Source organism: Motacilla alba, chromosome 2, assembly GCF_015832195.1.
Source record: "Motacilla alba alba isolate MOTALB_02 chromosome 2, Motacilla_alba_V1.0_pri, whole genome shotgun sequence".
Classification (NCBI taxonomy): Eukaryota; Metazoa; Chordata; class Aves; order Passeriformes; family Motacillidae; genus Motacilla; species Motacilla alba.
In genome coordinates, this window is record NC_052017.1 from 32,425,397 (window position 1) to 32,444,828 (window position 19,432).

Genomic DNA, 19,432 nt, shown 5'->3' on the forward strand with positions numbered 1-19,432 from the left:
CTGGAGAAAAGTTACACCATAATTTACAGAGTAACCTTTACATGGTGAGGGAAAGGATTTTTCATAGAGGCAAAAGGCAAGGACTTGGATCTCATTGGGAAGCTTTCCATTCCTTTTACCGCTGTCTCCATTTAAATGAAATAGGGAGACCCATTTGCAGCCAACAAAATTAGCTAAAAGCTACTCACATAAAGACAGAGATTTCATTGAATTCAAATTCATATATTATCTCACAGGAACAGTTGTCCAGAGTTAATTTCTAGGTTAATAGGCTATTATTGCCATTTTCAAATAAAGCAATTAAAAGTAATATTCTTATATTACTGATAAGGAGGATCACACTGCATTGAATTGTCAGCTTATTTTGTTCAATGTTCTTCATCAAAAGGTATCTAGTAGAAATTGCTCTAGACCAAAATGGAACAAGACTGCCTAGAGGAAAAAAAATAACTCTCTGAAGTAAAAGGTAGATTTTTTTAAATTAAATTTTGAAGCAATGAACTCTATTCCTTAACTTGTGAGATGTGTAGAAAGTATTTGTCTAAATGGTATTTTATCAGCTTTTCTGAACTGAAAAACAGAGCTAAAACAAAATGATAATTATATATCAGATATGTTTTCCTGTGGATGTTGAATGCTTTCCATGGAGCATATGTAATATGTTAAATCATAAACTCTTCCACAGAAGCATTTTGTGGAAACTCCCAGAATATTCCTGCTTCCTTTCTGCAAGAAGATCTGTACCACATAGGCAAAAAAATCTGCTTAAAGGAGAATATAATTTCTCATGGGGAATTATTATACATGTGAATGAGAAAACATTACTTTTCCCTTCTAAAATGGCATGACTGTAAGGCATGTCCTGGTTCAATTAGAAACTGTCTTTTTTAGATTATCATCATGTCAGCCTGCACTTGTGAAAGCAATTTTGATGGATCTGGGGCAAATTTAGAATCAAAGGAGAGAGCTAATCTTAGAATTTAAAAGGAGACATTCATTTTTCATGGAGGGAATTTTTTGTTTGTTTGAAGAAGACAACGTGCTAAGCAAAGCCCCCATATTCACGCTGCTTTGTTGGATAAATGCCTGGTGTTTTGCAACAGCAAAACAACCACATTCAGCTACTTTGAGGGTTTTACCGGACTAGAGCAATGCAAAGTTTCTAACTTGACATTGTTTCTGTCTGATGAAGCCTCCAAGTTTGCTATCTCTCTAGGATGACTGGTCTAGCATAAGAGCTTATAGTTGTCACTGTCCTGGAAAAGTTTTACTGAACAGGGTGAGTTGATTTTGACTGCCGTTGGTCATCAGTCATGGGCCACGCAGGGAATCCTGACCTGGGAATGTGCCTTGTGGTGATGAGAACCTGATGTTTCTGTGTCTTCATGGATCTACAGCACAGATTTGGAGTACAGCAAGAGGGAGTTAGTTCCTGACATTCCTCTTCACAGGCCTCCAGACAGCCTTTGGATTTATGGGACATATTGCTTCAACATCCCCCATGTCAGTAAACCTTTTCATCCCTGAGAAAACACCTGTGGTTTATGTTTCATCCTTAAGACCTGTGAAAGTTTTGACACGTGCCTAAATAATGCTTCACTTTGAAAGGTATAAAAAATGACCTTGCGGTGCAGCCTTCCCAGTCACAGGCATGTATTCACTAAGTGGGGCAACATAAATAAGAAAGTGGCAAAGGTCTCTGTTGATTTCAGTCATTCTAGGATATGAAATTCTTGATAAAATGAATCCTCTGGGATCTGACTGAAAGACTCAGATGTGAAATGCACCTGTCTTTTGAGAATTCTGGGTCCAGCCCACGCCAAACAAAATTAATTGGAAAGCCAGACTAAGCACTGCTGATTCAAAGCACATGCTGCATTGCTCAGGGGTTTGGGGGAGGGACATAAGAGAGGGAACTTCCTAGTCACAGGGAAGTTGTGGTTGGAGGGCACAGGATACTTTGAGTTTGTGCTGTTCACAAGTAGTGACATTCCTTTGTCCCAAAGGCCAATTCAAGACCTGTGCTCTCCTCAGCTCTCACATCAAACTTGCTATCGCAGTGTAAATTGTAGGTTTGCCTTCAGACAGGGCTTTGCCAGAGGCACAGGATGGTGCTGAGAAGGATGCCAGCTGTCTTCTGCTCCATACAGAGCTTCAAGAGCACGTGAGAAACACAAAGTAATACTTCTCACTGTCAGCAAGTGACACTTTGCCTTTCAGATTGAAGTTTTTAATTAAAATGGGAAATTCTAGACTGAATATTGGCAGCCACAGGACTGCTGAAATGTGACATCATTTATGACTCCAGCAGTAAGGAGTTCACTGTCCATGATCATAAAGCAGATTCCAGTCTTGATTTGATATCGATTTAACAGTCAGCATAAGTTTGCCCTTTAATATTAAACAAAATATGTCAGATCAAAGCATTAACAGTATTCTTTCTTGGGGTTTCTCCATGGATATTACCTCCAGCTCTTCCAGGCAGAGACGTCTGGCAGAGAGCAAGCTTCAGACCTCTGTAACACCACTTTTCTGCAGCAGCGGTTCCTGCCATTCTGCACTGCCCCTGCACAGTGTCATTCCCTCGCCACTCTTTTTCTCCCCAACACAGACTAAAGCCATTTCTGCTACAAACCTTCTGTTACAGTCATTGCCAAAGACTGGCAAATTCAGTCTTCATTTCTTTCTGCAGAGACTCTGCAGCTCTGTGCTCAACCCTTCCTTCCCAGCCATTCCTGTTCTAATGGCTTCAGTCTATTCTTGCAGGTCTCATTTATTTTCTTGCATCTTTTGACACAAGTGATACAATATGTGACCTCTGTCATGTGTCCTGATTTGTCTGTCTCCTGCCCCCATGTTTCTGATATTCATTAAGGTGATATTCACTTTTCCAGCTCTGCTTTGTCCCTTAGTAAGGTACACTCAGAGACTTACATCAATGTCCTTTTAAATTGAATTTTCTTATTGCCATATCTGAATTTAATCTCTAGTATATTCCTTCTTGGCTTTAGTTGTATTTCTTCTACCGTCTTTTGTACCTTTGTTTAAAAAAGTAGCCAAAATAATGCAATAATTTTTGGGTTCTGAGATATCAGGAAGAACTTGGTCTATTTGGAAAAAAAGTCAGTCCCAGGAGTACTCCAGAATTACACTTTAAACAGCTGTCCTGACATCAAGTGACATCAGCTTTGACAACTTACTGCCTTTGTGAGCTAAAATATCCTGGTAGCAGTGTGTAAGTTTTTCTCCCAATACCCCCTCCAAGCCAAAATCGTTACTTAGCATTGAAGATAGAGGCAACACTGATCTGACACAGAGCTTGAATAGCCCCTTCCTGTACTGTTCTCTGAGAGACTGTTCTGGGAGAGCTGAGGAGGAAAGGGTCATTTCTTTTAATTGTAAGGATGTGGCAGTTGGGAAGATTTGTACTCATCCTGCATTGAGCAGCTGTTGGGATGGGAAGACTCATGGGATATGTGATACACTTTGAATGTTTTTTATTTTAGTTTTTCATTAAATATCAGGGCTGCTGAAAATGCAAGATAATATTATGATAGATCTATAATATAAATGGAAGTAAACACATGCAATAGCAACCTGCTTGTGTACTTAAACATATCTTGCCCTTGCATATGTCTGTCCTTGCTACCATTTCCTTTTTTTTACCACAGTGAACAGGGATTAATTTGATCTGACACTTTAAATCCAGGCCTGGTCAGTAATGCTGGCTTTCTGGACACAAAAAGTAGTTTTCTCTGTATCAGCATGCAGAAGCTTATGGATGATAGATGTGTAAACTCCATTTTGGCCCTCTGCTTATTCTCCTTATGAAGTCACAGGTGGAAGCAGCTGTTTTGTGATATTTTCCTGCCACTTACATAACAGATCTTGGAAGTGAAGCTGAGGTTAAATAAAAGCTCTATGAAAATTGGATTGATTTTTACTCCTCATGGAGGAAATCATGGAAGTGGAAAAGACACAATATGATCAGAGACAGACAGGAACTACTAATTTGTAAAATTATTTCTACATTAATTCTGCTGCTGTTAAGACTACAAAAAAAATCCTTTGGTGATTGTATTACAGGGGTTTCAACCCTAGAAGTCAGTATGTTTGCTACCTGTGGCTTAAGACCTTTGCCTCCTCACCTCTTTTGGAGGCATTTCCTCATGCACTTGTTCATGTCATTTGCTCTTGCCCAGTTCACAGTCACTGCTGTCAAGCCTGGATGCCAAGAAAGGCAAAATTCACTCACAAATTTCCACTCAGACGAAGTTTAAATCCAGTTCGATGAACCAGGCTTCTCATTTTAGACCCTGATGCTCTGATGTGATACCTAACCCACACCCACTGCAAGAAAATCAGGCATCATTTGATTGTTCCACATCAACTATTTATTCCCCAACTGGTGAAGAAGTTTAATTTTACCCTCTGATTACCCAAAAGTAATCTGCCCAAAAGCACTGATACTTCCATCGTCTTGGACTGATGACAGCCCATGATTTACATGCAGCAATGTGGTTCTGAGGGGTCTCAGAACCATCTGAATATAAAGGTTTAATGATTGGATTATATATTCTCTCTCCATGATAGAAAATAAGACAACTGACTTGGCTTTCAGGCAGATTACATAAGCCCAAGTTAAGTGGTAGAATAAAAATGACTGATATTTCTTCTTGACTTAAATACAGCACTAAGTAGTATGCCCTTGAATTCTGCATAAAGCAATTTCCTCCTCTTTGGTAACAGCTAGGGGGCATTCCAAATGCAAATGGAGTCAGCTTTGCATTTTTAATATTTCTTATATACATAATTCACTGCCTCAGTTTAGAAACGTTATTGCTATCTCTTCTGTGCATTTCAATTATTTTGCACCTCTGAACCTTCATATTAACTTTAATGTCAGCTCTTAAAGCGTATTCTGTACAGGCGAGCTTGTGCTCATGTCTCTTGAAATTCACAGATTGCACAAATGCTCATCCAGGCACAAATACACTGTACAGTTTAACCTGTGTCATTTCACTGGGGTGTGTGGGGGTTCACTAACTGCACACAGGGTTATACCAAAGCCCTGAAAATCCATAGGTAGAAATGGGTGCAAAGCAAGAGCAATCAGTACTAGAATATCACATTTGTGTCCAGTCCACTCTGCATACATAACCCACAGGCATAACGAGGATTCCAGCTGATCAATAGGAAACAATGCTTTTCCTAAAGTAGCTTTCAAAATAATAAAAATTCTGGATGGAAGAATATGACCACAATGGTAGGAAATACATCCCCTTGCTAATGTGGAATTAATTAATGCATTCCATAAAGCCAGAGACTGCGAGACTATTCTGAGCAAGATTTACTGCACTGCATTCTTCAGAAGAGAGAAACAGTTGTGGCCATCTCCTGTGACCATGAATGTTCCTGAGAAATTTTTTCACTCAGAGGAAGAGAGGCAAAGATTCACAGCATCTTGTTTGATTCTTCAAACTTCTTCAGTTACTGGCTGACATTGTCAACTGCTTGCAACCACAGATCTCAGGGAGGTGACTGGGAGATGGCTTTGTTCATCTCTGCTGATTGTGTCTGTGGGGGCATACATCTGTCTCTTACTCCGTGCAGGAAATGGTGCCAGAAACATCCTCTCTATTGGTCCCACTGCTCTTGCAGCCCATCAGAGCAGGAAGGCAGGAATCCAGCTGTGCTCCTTCTTTTGAAGGAGCATACCTTTCCTGTATGACAGTCTGAGATGGAGAGTGAACGGGGTCATCTCACCTGCTGCTCCACCCCATCCCTACCAGACCAATGTGGTTGCACGGCAGAATACATGGCAACATACACCAAGAGTTTCCCTGGGAGCCTCTCTTAAGGGTGGCAATACTAAAGCTGGACTGGATCAATTGCAGTATTTTTAGTGCTGACACCTATGCAACAGTCAGCATGACTGGTCCTTTGATCATACATTGCTCTTCCTATATAAAAAAAGACTATAAACAGAAGATATGGCCAAAATCTCTCTTGGTTTGACTCTACTGACTGTTTCTCAACATAACTGAAAATGAAGCCTGCTGCCTCCTGCATTGCAATTAAAATAGATGCCCTACCTCTAATTTCCCATCAATTTACAACAATGTAAGCCTAATGGTATGGCGGAAAATCCACCCCCAGTGTGCACAGATTTTGTGTACTTTACACAGGCTGCTATAGCTCTGCAGAGCCAATTCAGAGGCTGTGCCGGGGCTGTCAGTCACAGGCATGCTGGCAAAAGCCTGAAAGTGTTTCCTGGCTGCAGATGAGTGCCATGTTCCAAAGATGATGACTGCTCTTACTGAAAAGGAGATTGTCTCTGGGCTGAATGTGCCCTGGTGGTCATCAGCTTAGACTCCACTTCTGGAACTTTTCCACTAAGTAGGTGGTGGGGTCAGTCTTCCATTTGATTTCTCTCCTCTCGTTTGAAATAGTTATTGATGAAGTTATAGTGGGGAACAAAATTAATTCAGTTCAAATGCTAATGTTACTGCGGCACTGTGAGTGAGGAAAAAACTGACTTGCAGACTGGACAGCCATGAGGAGCCAGATGATGAAAGATGATGATGAAATCAATGCTCTGGGAAGATGATCTAGCTGAGACCAGGAGTTGGGATGTAAGTGAAAATGCATTGTGTGTCGTCAGTGCACATGGCTCCCAGCAGTGCCCACTGCAGTAAAAGGGGAACGGCAGCTGGAGCAATGCAAGCAACTCAGGGTGCAGTGGGGGATCCACCTGAGAAGCAGCCAAGGTTGTCCATGTTCCCATCCTTCCACAGTGAATTGCTGCCCTTGAAGTGGGCTGTTGTCACTGGCCCTGAGCCACCCTGGGTCCATTTCCAGGTAAGTGAAACATGTTCATTTTGATCACTTCAAGGACCCCTGTCGTCTGAGTGTGCTTGCAGCTAGCCACCCTATTTGATGCAATAGGCAGGGCAGCTAACTTTGTAATTGCAGCAGCTGCTTCTAACAAATAACCTGACTTGAGCCTAATGCTTTGGTTTGCTGGACAAACCAAATGAAGAATTCAATTTGGATTGAATCAGCGGTTACTGTTATTACTTTAAATGGCAAAATAAATATCCTACTTCAACCTCTGCCCTACTATAATAGATTCATTTAATACAAAATGGCCAACCTTAGATGCAAAAAGAACAACTTAACAAAATTGAAGTAGTTTGCTTTGTGGCCCTTGTAAGAGGAAGACTTGGGCTCTATTCATGCTGACTACCCAGTAGCCTAGTGGTTAGAACACATCTAAAATGGGGAATTTGGATTCAGATCTTCTTATCTCCCTGAAGGCAGTCACAGTTCTGTGCTCAAGGAAAGCTTCACCACCTGCAGTGCTAAGGCATGGAGGCAAAAGTCTGTCTGCAATTGGGGTTGCAGGGGGTTTGTGATGGGTATCTTCAGTTGATGCTGCTCTCTTTGAATAAATTGTTGGAAACAGGATCCTTGTCTTTCACCTTTAGGTGAATATGTTACCTGTAAACCCAGGGAGTTATTTGCTAATATGTTTGGGGGGGGGGGGGCATATTTCAATATATGCGCTGTGTAAGAAGAAAATTTCTCAGCTAAAGATTAATATAAAGATTCACATGGACAAATTACTCGTCTTCCTTATTGGAATTGGTTAAAATACTTCACTTGTCTTTGCAAGACTTTTGAGGATAAATACTCAATGCAAACTTTGTTCTAAGTACCAGTGCATTTTTATTATTTAGTGAGTTCTTTTGTAAAGTGGTTTGTAACACAGCATGTGTCTTATCGTACCAGTGGCCATTGCATTGAGCCACAGAAAAGTCTGTATTGGGCAGCTGTTAAGACCCCTCTTCCCATATTTCCTCATTTTCCTTTGCTCTAGGAAAAGCTGGAATTCTTCAAAGAAGTGACCTCCTCAGGCACCACATCTCCTCTTATTTATTTCTTGCTTCAGCTGTCATTCATTACATTAAAGGTTATTTTTTTAATGAAGCACTGTGGGTAGGGAGAAATAACTTTTACCTTCTGTTCTAATTGATGAATGATGTGTTAACTAATCAGAAAGCTTTTCTATAGGCACCATTAAAGCAACAGATGTATGTGGCTCAGGAGAGATTTGTTGAACAGCTTCCACCTTTAAGTTCAGAGGATAAATGGGTGGTGACATCATTATACCTTGACAAATAGAAATTATATCATTCTCTTTTTTTCATTACTGATGATTGATTTATTTCTATGGTTTTCATTTTCATGAGATCCATTCATTGTCTCTACAGTTAAAACCTTTGAAAATTGCAATGTGCAGCTAAATTGGTTATAATAATTTGCACATTATATCTTCAGCATGTTAACTTTTGAGGTTTTCTCAAAAGTTACTTCTAACAGAAAAAATAGTATGATGTGGAATATGATAAGACAAAAAAGAAACATTTGAAATTGATCCTTGGATTCGTTTTTGAGCTAGCCACAAAAAACAGCACATAGGGAGTCAGAGCACATTTGATGTGGTTATAAAGCACCTACATTGGTTGCTGGAGGATTTTATTTTTGCAGTGAACTCGAAGCCTTAGAAGATAGACAGTTGTTCTGCACAGCAATTCTGTGCCATAATAAATAAGCAAATGTTCCCCTCACCCACCTCTCCCTAGTATATTTTGAGCTCTTACCTTGTTTGATTGCATTTCTCATACAGTCACTGAGATGGATCAGAATTTCTCTGAAAATTTTGGTTATTACTGAAGATTGCATTTTTTCCACTTTTACTGCAGCTTACAAATCAGAAACTTAAAATAAAGTGTGCATCTGTTTGGATAATCTATTTCTCCAGAACAGATTAAAATGACAGAATAAATCTTGGATGTACTTGGAAGAGCTTTGAATGAATTACAACAAGAGATTAAAACAAGGTGAGTTTTGCTTGGCTAGAACCTCAATGAGGGAATTAAACTGATGCTGTGTCAGGGCAAACTTTGCAAGATAAAATAGGGCTCCTTAGCGTCTACTACAGAAGTACAAATGGCAGATTAAAACTGACATTTCTGCCAGAAGACCTTTATACACACTGAGGAAAAAAAAGAGATCAAGGTTAGTTAGAAAAGAAAGTCAGGAAGACAAAATTCATATAGAAGATCTCATGGGTGTGAGCAGGGTTTCCCTGACCCTGGCCACAGCTTGGAAAGCAAGGACTGAATAAGTGCCTGTTCTTGTACCCTGGAGTAGGGGTAGGCAGCAGAAGGATAAGATGTGCCGGCAAGTTCTCTGCTTCTTCAGATTCCAGGCAGGAGTTCTTAGGCTGAAACTTTGTTGTGTGAGAAAACCTTAAGAAATAAAAAGAAAAAAGAAAACAAAAACAAAAACAAAAACAAAACAAACAAACAAACAAACAAACAAAACAAAACAAAAAAACAACAAAAAAACCAAACCAAAAAAAAAAAAAAAAAAAAACCAAACCAAAAAACCAAACCAAACAAAAAAAACCAAAAAAACCAAGAGAGACCCTGAATGTATTGGCTGATCTTCAGGAAAGCTGATGAGCTAATCCCAGCATGCAATCCATGGTCCAGAGCATGGAAAGAGCTCGTGGCTGCCTCTGCTAATGACGCTACCAGCATCACTGCTGTTCTGGCCAGGAGCGGTAACAGGAAAGTAACAGTGCAGCACTCCTGTTCTGGAGTTGGTTTACTGAAATTTAATGTAAATAAGTGTCTATTTATGGTTTTAGGGGTGAAATCTTAGTGTTCTGCTTGCTGTCAGCCAGCTGCCTTTAAAATGGTAAATTATCCTAAGTGCCAGAAAGGAATGAAGATGCAATTTAATGTAAATATAGAAAGTTTAAGTTCTGTCTCTAAACTACAACTAAATCCATTTTGGATAAGCTGTGCTTAGCTTCACAGGAAGGAATGCATTTGCTTCAGTAACAGCAATGAAAAGAAGTAGTGGTGTTTTTACAAGAGAACTGGGAACAGATGATCTTTCAAGTCCCTTCTGGCCTTAAATCTGTGAATCTAGGAAATGATGCCTCATTTCACACTCTAAGTCATTAAAAACACACTTTAATTATTGAAGTAATCACATTTCTTGGCATTGTGGCTACTACCTGCTAAGATGATATACCAAATGATCAGTGTTTTACTGAAATTAGTGAGAAGAACAGTGTTCTTTACCAGAAGTCTTCTTTTTTATAATTTCCACAAGCTCACTGGAACTCTAAAATATAGAAAACCATTCCGTGTTATATATTAATAAAATACAAACTTAGCAAAGTAGGTCTTTGTGTGACTCCCCTTCCCCATAAGAACAAGGAATGTATGAAGCTGTCACAAACAGGGAGAGCTAACTCATGAGAATAACTCATACACAAAGAATGTTGGGGGCTGGGACAGGGGCAAGAGAGGTGTTAAGCATTAGCTAGTATTTTTAAATAATCTTAGACACATTTCAAAGTACTTCTCAATTGTTTTCTCAGTACTGGAATAATTCCCATCATACAACTTTCTAATTGGAGTTCACATCCTTACCCTCCACCTAATGAGGAGACCTTGGGGCACAGCTGGATTTCAAACAAGGTTGTTTCTTAACCTTAAGACACTCTACTGGGTCAGACTGCTCTTTTCTATTACATCCTTTTATGGTTTTCTGGGGAAGACAGAAAGATGCTCTAAAAACCTCAGGAACATCCTACAAAGTTACTGCTCAATCCCTGTGTACTATAAATGTGTCTTTGCAACAGAAAACACAGGTAGGCACTGTCTTCAGGTTTGTTTCTTTCAGTACAAATCCAAAGGAAAGGGATCAATTTAACTTGAATTTCTTGGTGGTGCTGTAAAACGTGACCAATTAAACACATCCAGTGAGCCTCCCTGTGAGCGCCAGTGCTGGTACTGCAAACTAGCATTTACCTTCCTATTCATGGGGCTGTACAGGCACAAAGCTCCATTTCACATAGGCATTTCTGGTTAAATAATAAGCTCGACCAGAGAGGATGAATAAAAGAAGAAAGTAATTTTTCATACTGAATGAGTACAAGGTAGGACTGAAGTAAATGAGACAATTTGCTTGAGAAAGTGAGTGCAGTAAAAACTTCTGGTTTTGATGAGCTGTCTCTCCAAAGAACTGGATATACTTTAACAGTATCATTTCTGATTTATCTGCTGTTGCCAGATAAATTTTCTTCTGGGGGAAGAGCAGAATTCTCTTTATTTAATGTACCATGTCTGGAATGTGGACTAGATTCAGCTACATGTCGCTTATAATTATTTATGTAACTTATTAATCACTGGGCTGTCACTCAGCTGTTTATAAAACACAAAAGAACACTTGGAGCCTGAAAAATTACATTTTTCCTCCCCTGCACCTCCCCAAAGGCCTCTTTGCACTTCTGAGGAGACCTCCATTTAAATAAAAATCTCTTGCCCAGTCTAAGAAGGAACTCTGTGATGACAATTTAAAGAACAGGCTTCTACTTTATGCTTGGGAACTGAAAGATTCACTTTAAAGTGCTGTAAAGCTTTCTTTTCAACTTTTCTGCCCAACGTCCTTGGGTCTTTGTTTAGTTTATTTTCTCAAATAGGTCATGGAAAGGGTCTCCTTCTTGCTTGCTCAACAACTTGTTTTCCTTATACTCAGCATTTGGACAACAGCAGCATCTCTCAGACTGCTACCTCTGTGTCATGCCTGCTTGAAACTGGGCAATGCATAGAAAAGCTAAGGTGCTCAAACACAGACATGCTCACACCTACTCACACCCTTGTTTCACACATCTCATTTCACTCTGTGAAGAGTGAGTCTGTGTGGCTTTGTGCAGCTCCCTTTTGAGCTCCTGTGCAGGATAGCTCACAGCCTGTCGTTCAGGGGAAGGTACCGTGCCAGTTCAGAGACCAGCATCCGGCCTTGTAAATGATGCACAGAAGAGCAATGATTCCATTCAGCTGAATTACATTTAAAATTTGATTATGAATGGCATCTTTGAGGCAGGCTATTCATCATTCCATGTCCTACGTGGGTCTCAATGTCTTGAAGCTTCATAAAGGCAATTCATTAAACAGCTTTTGCCAGACCAAGGGGTGACTCAGCGGGCTGGTGAAAAACAGTGGCTGACACCCCACTGCTGGTCATGGCATTCCTGCATTATTGTCTAGGGCTGCAGTATACTGGTGGGGTTCTTGTCCTTTTGGTGCCTCAGTTCAGCCAGTGGTGTAATGGCCATACCAGGATTTACCTGCCTTCTCACCCATTTGCTGGGCTGACTAGCAACGTTTTCAATTTTTGCATGAAAGGCTCCACATTAATCCATGCCACAATTTGCTTTGTTTGCTTTCACCACTAAAATTACTTGTTTCCCCCAAAGATCTGCCATCTGTCACTATTCACCTTTTACATTTTTATGCTCCACAGTTGAGCAAACACCAACGCCTGAATAACTCTATTTCCCATTATCAGTCCTTGGAAGTGCCCCGAGGTCAAGGCAGTTGTGATGTCTTGCCCCTGGCTGGATTCCCTGAGACCTCAGGGCTTACCCTGTAGCCTTGCCCTTTCTGCAGCCACTAAAAGTACCCTGTGTCTTTTTCTTAACAGGGGTTTTCCAGTCTTTTAAAACCAAAAAGAAATTAGTCCTGTCTGGACTAATGGTAGTCCTGCCATAATCTGGCAGATGTAACACAGAATTGTAGGAGGGGGCGGCAGAGAGATGAAACATTGTCTGGGTGGATGTGGGCAGCTGATGGGGACTACTCTCTGCTCTCTACATGGGTAATGATATCGGGATATCATTGGATATCTTTGTCCGCACTTGACAAAGGAAAGGGGCAGACCCTGGGTGACAGCTGGGAAGTGCAGCTGCGAGCCACAAGCCAGTGTCTCAGTAGCCAGTTGCAAAAGATTTTTGTGTTTTCATAATCCTTTTGAGTAATGTCCTGTCAAAGTCTTCATCAAAAGTTATTAGTCCCTCCATAAACTGGTACTTCAATATGTAAACTTGCCTTGTAATTAATTTTATGAGCTATGCCCCTGGCACCATAGAGCTCTTATTTCATTTTAGGAGCATAATTGATTAGGCTTCCTGTTGCTGTGATGTAGACCAAGGATGTTGCCACCAAACGAGGAGTAATTTGTGACAGCTCATTTATGAGGAGATATCTACTGTTTGCCAGCGCTGAGCATACACACAAGGCGAAGCAAAATATTTTGTATTGCTACTGCTGTGCACTGCTTGAAGTTAAAAAAGCAAAAGGAAAAACAAAGAGACCATAATTATGCAGCCAAATTAATATGGTTAATTATTATATATTAGTACAGCATCTTTTATTCTTCACTGTAAAGGTTTTTTGTTCTCTGCTGTATTCCTTTGAAGATATTTGTCTCAATAGAGCATCAGATGACATTCCTCTCTGGGCAACTACGTTTTGCATTGCTAAAATTTCCTTTTGTTTCAATTGTACCAGATACTTTTCTCTACTTCCAACAACTGCTATGGCAAAACAAAGTCTCTCACTCTGATACAAATTTTAACAATTGCAGAGTCCATCTTGATGCCAATGGTTTACATTTTCCTTTCTTTTCTCTCCCTGTTTAATATTTGAGTGAATGTTATCTGAGAGAAATACGTTGGACACTCAGGCTGTATTAGCCTAATTTATGGCCAGCATATAAGAAGCAATATTTCCTGTGGGTAAGGTCAAAAGGGCTTTGTTTTCTGTTAATTAAAAATAGGCTCATATAAGACAATGCATGTAAGTAATAAAGACATAATGCTTATTTGTGTGGCCATAAAGGAGTAGGTTACTCATGACCACCAATCATAGCTGCAGTCTCTCCCTGACCCTGACAACTGACCAAAAAAAGGAAATGTATAATTTTATCCTTTCCATACCTTGCTTACGTGAGCTAGAGAGGCAAGTCCTAGGTTGCTGCAGCCCCTTAAAGCCTGTAAGCACAAGGTTGAAACTAAAAGTGGCTGGTGCTTGCTGCCTCTCCCAGGGAAACAGTGTATGGCTAAATTCAACTGGAGCTCTGTCTGAAATAAAAAGAAAAAACCCACAAAATCTCAGAAACTGGATGTCTAAAAAATGAAAATAAGAGAATTTCAAAGGGAGAGTCAGAAGAAATGAGAAATGCTACCCTCCAAAACTGAAACAGAATGATAAATTACTTTTGCCTTCCTGAAGCCAAGCTAGAAAACCTCTGCTCACCTCTATTATCTACTTCTGGTCTCTGAAGATGCATTACCATATTAATTCATTGCGTTATACAATTTGAGCAACTAAATGAGTTTACCTCATGCCCTCTTAATAGAATTTTCTTCTAATGCTAACTTTAAGTGATACATTTTAGGGGATACTTGAATTAGAATGCATCACAGAAATTTATTTAGACTCAATTTTGTTTACAAATTATGACTTAACCCTTCTTGATAAACCGAGTGTAGAAAATCCCCAGCCTCTCTGTGGACAAAATATCTCTCAGCATTGGAAGTCCTACCATCTCCTAAGTAATGTGAGGTTTTACTGGGCCTCAGGAGAGGTAGAAGGGCTGTTTGTGTGAAAAGACAACCAGCACATCACAAAGAAAATGACATGCATGGTGCATTGGGATGGGTACATATGCAGCCCATCAGAATGGGTAGAGAGGTGCTGTGACGTACGTGTGGTCAATTGGCTGCATCAGGAGGGGGCTCACCAGCCTGCAGTACAAAACATCAGGAAGTGTTTTCTGAGCATTGAGAGCATGGAAACGAGGATCAAAATGGGGTCAACTCAATTTTGACAACATGGTTCCTATCAGGACAGGAGTTTTATGCCCTTTGGCTGCGGTACCAACAGGGATCCTCCATCTCGGCGCAGGCTACATTTTTTTCTATATGCATATGCATTTCTATGTACATGTAAATGCACACAAAAAATACACTTACAAGCAACTTAGAAGCAGAAATGTGATCTGTGGCCTCATTTCTTCCTTTGTTCCTTTCCATTACCCAAGAGACTGAGGAACTCGTATCTCATGGAATTGCCCAAGGATTTATGACAAACCTACCAAACTGCAAACTACATCACACACACAGAGGTTTCAAGAAGTAGGAAGCCTCATTGGAAGCTCTTCATACAGCTGGCCCCCAGGTCTGCTTATTCTCATTCCTGGGTTTCCTGTTGGTCGGTGCCTTTAGCTGCTCAGGAACATTTCTGTGCATAGTGAAAAATTCTTATATATTCCACTTTTAGCAGAAGTGAATGTTTTTCAAAATTACCATTGTGCAGCTCCCCTCTATTCACTGGGATTTCATTCAGCAAAGCCTTGAGGAGCTTTGATGTATATGCACTTTTTTATTTTCCTGAAACACAGAGAATGGATGTAATTCCATGGAGTAAGTTCCCATTTCAGTCATCCATGGGGGGAACAGAGACAGTACTGAGCAATTTAGGTATCTAAATTTTAATCACAAATATTTTGCAAATAACCTGAAAATCACTCATTCAGTGTGATGATTATCAAGAAATTCTGACTATTAGAAATAAAAAAAAAACAGTTTCACTTTGTGGGCACAAGAGAACTACAGGTTTGCATTCAGTAGACCTGCTCTCAAGTGTGAAGTTCAGCACCCGCGTAAAGTTTTTAGGCTTGATGAATACATCTGGAATTACGCTTTTGTCCATGAACTATGGAAATTCCAATATTATGGACAGAATTATCACCTTGTTTCAAACACATAGATGCTACTAATGAAATTGTTCTGCTTCAGATTCTTAAAATATAACAGCGAGATCAACCTAGCATCTTTGGTTGGCTTTCGCTGTTGTTTACCCCTCTTGGAGCTTTGGTTTTCCTAATTTTAAAAATCAAATATTAGCTATTTGCAGTGACTGGTGGAAATAACATTAACCTACTGACAACTGGAAATCAATTCCTATTTGACCTTCTGATATGTATTAACCACCTTTACACTTTAAAGAGAATTTCATCCCACCTTTGTAGCATTGACATAAATTAGTAAATAGGAAGTGTCATCATTTGATATTTTCCACTGTAAGTACATGATCAACAGAGTCTTATGTTCAGTGATTTTAATTTAATGGCTTCATCCCTGTGCTAGATATGGTTTTCATTTAAACTGACCTTGCTTTATTTGAATTATTGCTCAGATTTGCACAAGTACAAATGACCTAATCTTCCAAAATACATTTTCTGATCGACATAAGCAAACAGTCTGAAGAAGCAATTATGTAAAAGAAATGCTTTTAGGCAACAAATGGGTCTATAAATAAACAAGTACTTCCTAATCACAAGCTAAACTTGTGTCATTTTTCCATTTTTAATAAAAAAATAGTTGAACTCTATGAATTTTAATGTTCCTGGAAGTGAGGGACCAAGATTTTTTTGCAAAACTGGGTACTGCAAAATTAAAAGCTGCACCACCTTTTTGTTAAAGTTCAGTGAGCATAGCTGCATCTGACCAGAACCACCTTTGACTTTCCAGGCCAAATCAGCAAGAAATCATGTGGAAAAAAATCCATTTTTTATATTTGCAATGTGTAGGAGGGAATGGGATGTTTTTACAAGTCAGACTTTTTTTCCTCCCAAAGTGAAAAGCAGTGCAAAAATACACCACCCTACATAATTTTGTGTCTTTTCTATGTTTTTCCATTGCCAGTGTCCTGGGATCTCACTACTTATTTGGATTTATGCACCCTAAATAAAGGAAGCATATTGGGAAATAGTTGTTGAAAAAAATTTCTGAAGGGAAACTTTTATCTACTCTTGGTATTTGCAAAAAAAAAAAAGATTGTTAATGGTTGGAAAGGTATTATTAGGACATGTACTATAGTTGTGTCAATGGGCATGAGAAGAAAAGTGATAGCTGAAGCTTAGTACTGGAGGAATCAGTGTAGACAAATGATTTTCTCACAGTGAATAAATCAAGAGTACTCAGCTAAAGATGATGGATAGTTACACAGTTATACACTGGTATGAGCAGAGGCTCAAGTCTAGGAAAAATAAGGTGGATGAAAAGGCAGAAGTCACTTGGCATGCAGAGAAATTATACTGCTAAAGCAAGAGAGGAAGAGCAGCACGATAGATATGAAAGCTGGTTAGAGATATCTATCTGTGGAAAGAAGACAAAGAGAGGAATTAATGGAGAGTGTATGATGTCAGACAGATGACAGAGAAAGAAAAAAATCTTTTAAAAACCCCAAAGAAATTCAGGAAGATGGAAACTCAGAAATGCTAAAGCTGAGCATGAACCCAAACTCCACACACCAACTCCCCCCAAAGGCTGTGCCTGCTTTGCTCTGGCTTATTTGCTGAAATGTAGGTTAGGCTGTATCTCAGGCAGGCAAGGGGCTGCCAGCTGTGAGGGACAAGCACTGGAAACCTGTGGAAAAACAGTTTTGCTAGGGAAGAGAGGTGTCTGTGTGTCCTTGTGTGAGGTTTAAGAGAAGTTCTTGTAGTCCCAAGGAGACTGCTAAAAAATGAGAGAAATCAGATATTGTCCCTGTGCTGCTCAGAAGAAGGTTCAGGAGTGAAACAGGTTCATATTCACGTTTTAGTGTTAAGGTTACTTCTTTGGCTGAAGAGAAATCAAAACTAAAAAGATGAAGTTCTGTAAAAATCAGTCTTCCTCTCCATGGTATTGGGGAATACCAGGAGCTGCTCCACTGAAAGAAAGTGATTCTCACCAAAATAAACCACCTGGAACAGAAAATCTCAAGTTTAGATCTGAGATCATCCAGGTAAGATCTTCTTTTTGATGTACAACATGTACACACACCTCTACTGTCTTCATAGGGAAGAATAGGCAAAGGCATTTGAGCTGACGACCCCTCTAGGTCTCAAATCGCCCTTTTTTTATAATTTTCAGTTTAAAGCTGGTTTCCAGCTTTCTGTTTATACCTGTGCTCCCTTGGCAGCTCAGACCTCACACCTTCATTGCTCCTTTCTGGAGCTGAAATGCAAATGCTGTTTGTAGTCAGCCTGCTGGTTGACTGTCAGTGTCCTGAGCTGCACTATCTCTTTTACCAGGGAACACAAATTCTTCCGAATTAAATGTAGAATATGTCTCTTACATGAACATTTTGTGAAGGTCATGATCCTTGGGTGTGATGTTGAGTTCCTGTATGTGGCATATAGGAGAGCTGGTAAATAACAAGTTGCTTTTTCTAGATGTACTCATAAATGCAAATGTTTTCCTTGCTTGTTTCCTTTGTCTCAGGAGGTAGTATGGATTATTTACATGGATTATATATATCTTCCCAAGTTTGTAGCTGTTTAGAGTCCTTGAAAAAAGAATGTCTTTTCACATGCATCTTGAAGTTCTTCCAATGTCTGCAGGTTGCCACAACCCTCATGATAAAAGACTCCAGGAGGATAGATTATTTTCACCTTAATTTTGCAGCAGTTGCTATAGGGGAGTTATGAAAGGAAGTATCCAGTCCCACATAAGTCATGTATTGTGCAAATGAAAGGCACATCTCGATGGGACTTAGGGGGCCAGCATGGTGCCACCTCAGTGGGCATCTGTACCCAAACAGGCAGGGTGGCCAGACTCTTGTCAGTGGCACAGAGTCCCCTAGGAAGGAGGAGGCATGTTTGTCACATCTCCAGCTGACTGCCTACATGCTGTGGGCAGAAGACAAGCTTTGTTGATGTAAATCCACACCATTTGTGTTGCTCGTAGCAGTGTCTTTCTAACTTTAATACATAACATGAGAAGAAAAAATGCAGTATCCCTGGAGAAACAAGTGCTTTTGAGATAAATAAAATACAAATAAAGAGTTATTTACACATCCCTCTCTGGCAGGGAAGAGGGAGAAACATGGCACAATAGGGGCAGCATTTTAAGCAAATGTTTAAGCTTCATATCCAAGATGCATACTGCTTTCTTCTAAAATACATATGCTTGTACCCTAGAGAGAAAAACAAAAAATTAGCAAAGTGAAAAGAGACACTACATGAAGTTTTAGGTTAGATACTTGCTCATTTCCTCAGACTTCTGAGTTTCTCAAATACCTCTCCTTTGCATAGTTTGGACCATGGAAGACGTTTCCATGGTGACAAATAGACGTTATGTTTATTTACTGGGCAGCCGGGAATGACAATGTCAGCAAAAGACATTTCTATTCCTTTTTTATTTTTCCTAGGGAGATGTGTTTTTTGCTAATGAAACTAGCAGCAGCAGCAGCAACAACAGTTTTTCAGATACCCTTCCCAGCCCCATAGTGAATTTGTGCGTGAGACAAAAGTAGGCAGCAGTTACTGTGTCTGCATCACTCTCTGATCCACCCTTTGAAGCCTTTTGCTCTGTTTGGTATGCACACAGTTTCTTGTGAACAGCACTGCCTGAGAGGTATCAAGGAGATTTCAGGCTTTATCCATGGGAAAGAACCTAAATATTTCTTGCATTAGATGCCTGGCCTTTTTTTCAATCCTCCCACACACACACACA